Below are 5,381 nucleotides of genomic sequence, written 5' to 3' on the forward strand. Positions count from 1 at the left end.
GCATCTGATGAATGAAATTAGGCGTTCGGAAACTATTTGAGCTGATCTTGAGACTCGAGTGAATGATTTGTCTTTACAACTTGGTACTGCATCATCCGATAACTGCCAGCTTAAAAAGCATCTTGATGAGCTGGACGCGAAGCACCAAACAGTTGTTAGTGAGCATGATAATCTTAAGGCCAAATGCTCAAGCCTCCAATCTGAATACTCAATTTTAAGACCTGGTCTCCCTGAAATTGCTAAACATATCATGGCCTGCCTGAGTGTTCGCGTTCCTTTTGGTCATGCCATACTCACTGCACGTGCGTATGAGCGGTCCCTTTTCTGGGATGTTGTGAAATCTAACCTTGCTGTACCGGACATTATTCCAGTACCCATTTGAAATGAGCTTGTGGAAGATGCCGCTGGGAAATGCAATGAGGCCTGTGCGGCTTTAGCGAACTTGAGGATTCCTCATTTGGAGGAATTAGCTGAGAATGGGGACTTTACGTCTCGCCAGGTGGTTGATGACATGCTTTCTTAGGCTTGCATGCGGCTTGGATTGGAGGGACAATGGCTGTCCGCTTCCAGGTTGTTGTTTGAGTCAGCGAGGGATGGGCCCAACAGTTTAAGGGTTTCGCATCCCTATATCTATATTTATTTATTTATTTTTTGTTTGAAAAAGCAGGGTATGCGTCTGATCGCTGCGGACGAGGATTGTATATTCTCCTTAGTGTAGGACACCTTTCCAATTAAGCCACCCCTAGTATATTAGTATGTTTGTAGGAAAGAATTATCATAACTGATATGCACATGAGTAGAATTCTTATATTTTTAGGTATCTGCCTTTTCTTATATGCCGTTGCTGTATAAGATATCTTCTTTTGCTAGAGGCATTTGATTTAACTACTCTTGCGCTTTAACGTTAGGCGTATGTTATCTTTCCTTATGGATATTTTATTATATTTGTGCTACATGCTTTTATGCTTATTGCAAATTTATAAGCGGTTTTCTTTAAATACTTGCAATTGCATGCGCATTATAGCATATGAATAAATGTTATATGCATATGACGGGAGCGAACCCTCTATATATGTATAATCTTTTTATTCTTGCATCTTAACAATTTAATACCAATCGTTAAAAAAGCAAACCAATACTTATACAAATTATACTCTTGACGTTTAAAAATTGTTTGCACGCATTGATAATCCAATATCGAATCCGTCTATATAAGCAACCTAATGCTTATCTCAAGAGTCTTCCGGACAATCCAATGTCCGTGTTATTAATAAGTAACCAAACTTGTATTTTATAGTCATGACTTTGCAATCTCCGTCTTGCGCGGCGTACAAGCATTTGAAACAATCCAATGTTTTACTACTGTTACCATTGAAAATAGTATTAGTAACCAAACTAAACTATGCCACTTGGGATTCAGAGTGTATCCCTATGTAGCCAGGGGCTCCATAATTAAATCTAAATGCAAGCATTATTGGCTTAAATTGATTGATTCAATTTATTAAGAATAATTCAAACGACAAAAGTATTTAATAAAAACATAGCAATGATAACAAAATTTCATCAGATGTCCAGGTGATCAATCCTACTATTGATATCTTTTGCGTTTTTGTACCTTCTAGATTTATGCATGCAAGGCGCATCCTGCCAGTTTATTTTCAAGCCATCGTGCCTCCTTTATTATTTTTTCCAGCAACCATACTATCTGGGTTATCCACTGCGCAGTAACTTCTGGGTATTTTATTGTTCACTGCCTTTACCGCTATTAATCTGGCAGACTCATCGCCTTCTTGCATTTTAAACCAGTTACTCTTTCGTGGTAGATTTGTATTTTCCTTTGACTCTTTTCCACTTGCCTCAATCATTTCATGAACCATCTTCAGAGTTTTATTATTGATTTGGTGTTTGTTCCACCCATCACTCGAGTGCCGTTGTTTTAAACGCCATAAACCTCCTACTGATATATTGTCCGAAAATAAATTTCAGTTTAGCTTAAAGTAAAATATTTAACTTAGCTATTATATTATGTATGTAATTTACCTCCTCCCGACAACCATGTTTGAATGACGTCAGGAGATGTTCGAGTGCGCACACTTTGCTTTGTAACGAATTCTTCAGGCGCATTATTTTTTGCAGTCGCACGTATTTTTGGTGATATGCATACTCCTTTATTTAGTTTGATGTGTGCGTGCACATGTGCGCTTCGCTTGTGCATCATTAGTCACGCTTCCTTTGCTTTCATCCAGAGTTTCTGAGTATCATCTTTTGCGTTGAGTAATTTCTCTACCCATGCATGTGTTACTCTCCTATTTTTTCCTGGTGTGCGCTTTTTTATTAAGCTCACGTTGTGGATGCGGATCTCTTGACAGATCTTTCTTGGGATCTCGTTGATTATCTCGTAATTTTTTCTGAGATTTTCCCAATCCAGCACCTTGTTTATTATGATAATAGGTAATGTGTTAAAAAGAAATTATAATGAATTTTTATGCACTCGCGCCATTCAGTTAAGCGTTTGGCTTCATCGTTTACTCTTTTTACTAAGTTAGATTTTGAGTATGTCGTGAATTTTAGCTTTTCTAAAAATTATAAATTGCTATTTTACACAACATCTATTACTAGATCAAAATATTTGTACGTATGACATACCTGTGAGCAATGTGTGTTTCCGAACGCCTGAACCATTTGCTATTCATCCGATTCTGCACTTTTGCGACCCTGCCTTATGACCTTTTGTACCGTTCTCTTTTTTCTATCCACTTCTAAATTTATAGTTACGACTCCCCACTTTGTTGGGAATCTTAATAAACCGTGTATTGTGGATGGTATAGCTCCTAATTTTTGCAAGGTTCTTCTGCTTATCAGCACATTATACTCAGCTTTTGACTTGAGTGTAACAAACTCAATGTCAACATCCCTTCTCTTTTTTCCATTGCTATCATCTCGTACCTCTAACTCAACCCTAACCGTCCCTAGTGTCGGGACTTGTTCGCTAGCGAAATCGTATAAGTTAACTGCTTGCTTCTTTATCTGCGACTTAACAGATCTAGGCAGCGACATATAACAATGCTCATATATGATATCCATGTCACAGCCAGTGTTGACATACAGACCTTTAAGTTCCTTATTATAGCTTTTGATGTACCCTTTAATCACCACAGGTTTATTGAACTGCTTCCTTTCGCTTGCTTTGAATGAGATTGTTGCATCTTCCCAATCTTTTACTTCTTTTTAGTTCTGCACTTATGCTTTTACTCATTACCATATTTATGGTTTTTTCCGCTTCTTTTGCCTTTGATTCTCTCTTCTTCTGCCACTGGTATTCTTTTTCCTGTTTTGGCTTACTACCCTCTATTTTAGCCGATTTCTTCAGGTGCTGCAATCTTCCCCTTTTTAGTTTTCGACCACCTTTTCGATTAACTACCTGCATTTGTTAGTTTCATGACCAAAATCGTCATGAAAGTCACAGAATTTGGTTTTGTCTTTCTTCGCGTAATCGGGTAGCGTTGCCGGAGCTTCGAAAGTCTTACAAACTGGATCAGTTGCTAATATTTCCTTTGGTGTTTTGCTGAGGTCTTTTATGATTGCGTAATTATCATCATGAGCGCCCTTACTTTTGTAATTGCCTCCTACTCTGCTATTGTTGAACCTGCGGTATTTGTTGTTACTGCTGTAACTTCCGCCTTTCAGCGGGCTGTTATTGTTATACCTCTTTTCGGATCCGCAGCTTTTGCGCTGATCACGATGGTGATCGTCATCGTTATTTCTTCCCGTATAGCTTTTTCCGCAATTTTGCGTTATATCTTCTTGCGCTCGCATATAATCATGCGCTTCTTTTGTAACGACCCGACTTTTTCGACTTATATTTTTGTACTCTATACTTTCATGAATCTGCGTATATGTGCGTACTGAGCTAGTTTATTCTATGGGATCTTTATTCATGATTAATTACTTTCGTTAATACCTTACAACGTGTTATTAAGTGCTTAATCACTTAACTTGATCCCCAAATGCTTTTATGACCGTTAGTGTCACTTGATGTTTATAACGAGCTATGTACTTTGTATACGTTAAACTTATCATAATTGGAATATTATGACTACGTAATACTAATTGTAATTTTCTAATGACAATTACCTGGCTTATTGGTTGCTTAATTACGCTTAGTGTTTTACTAATACACACTAGTTAGTCTTAATGGACTCTTTACCTTAATGGACTTAAGCCCACCCTACTCTAGCTAATGGACTTAGTTAGCCCAATTTTAATGGAATTATGACCCATTAAAATGTAAGATAAAAACCCATTTAGGTGAGCCAACATACTAGCATTTTTATTAGCCATTACTACATATATTGCATGGGATCCCAACAACAAGCACCACCTTTAGACCACCACCATGCAAAAAGCAAAGTTTGTCTCCCCCTTGTCCCATAAACCCACGGCCAAACCCCCACCTCCACCACTATAAATACAAGCCTTATTCTTTCATTTCATACTTGATCTCATTCTCATTTTACACACACTTGCTCTCTAATTTTCTCTCTAGTCTTTCTCACACTAAAATTGTAAGTTCTTAAATTTTCTTCTTCTTCTTCTTTTCTTCTTAATCACGACATCATCATCATCATAAGATTAAGCTTTTTAGCTTTTTGATCTTGTTATATCTTGTAGATTCAAACTTTGATTAAGAATCTTCAAGAACATGAAAGATTCAAAATTTCTAGCTTTGGATCTTCATTACTTTGTTGGATCTAAGCTTTCTAGCTTATGATCACTTTATTTTTGTTAAAAGATCAAAACTCGTGTTTATGATCTTCATGAAACTTGAAGATCTAGCTTTTTTCTTTAAAGATCTTCAAGAACATAAAAGATTCAAGCTTTCTAGCTTTGAATCTTCATTACTTTATTGGATCTAAGTTTTGTAGCTTAAGATCTCATTATTTTGTTAAAAGATCAAAACTTGTGTTTATGATCTTCATTAAACTTGAAGATCTAGCTTTTTGCTTTAAAGATCTTCAAGGTCATAAAAGATTCAAGCTTTCTAGCTTTGAAATCTCATAATTATTGTTAAGGGATCCAAGCTTTCTAGCTTAGGGTTTCATTACTTTGTTTGATCAAATTTATGTAGCTAAAAGTCTTGCTTGTTTGATTGAATCAAAGTTTGTAGCTTTAAATTTTAGAACTTGTATTTACGTTGAGACTAAGAGCATGATGTAACCTTGGTTCATCATCCATCTAAAACTCTTAAGTGAGTTGTATTTCTCCTTAGTCTTGACATGGTGTGTTGATGGTTGAAACTTGGTAAAAGTGATGCTAAAACATCAAAGAGTTGTACACTTGAGGCTTATACGCATCAAGGATGAGAACCGTGATAAGCATCA

The sequence above is a fragment of the Rutidosis leptorrhynchoides genome, chromosome 6, assembly GCF_046630445.1.
Source record: "Rutidosis leptorrhynchoides isolate AG116_Rl617_1_P2 chromosome 6, CSIRO_AGI_Rlap_v1, whole genome shotgun sequence".
In the NCBI taxonomy this organism is placed as follows: domain Eukaryota; kingdom Viridiplantae; phylum Streptophyta; class Magnoliopsida; order Asterales; family Asteraceae; genus Rutidosis; species Rutidosis leptorrhynchoides.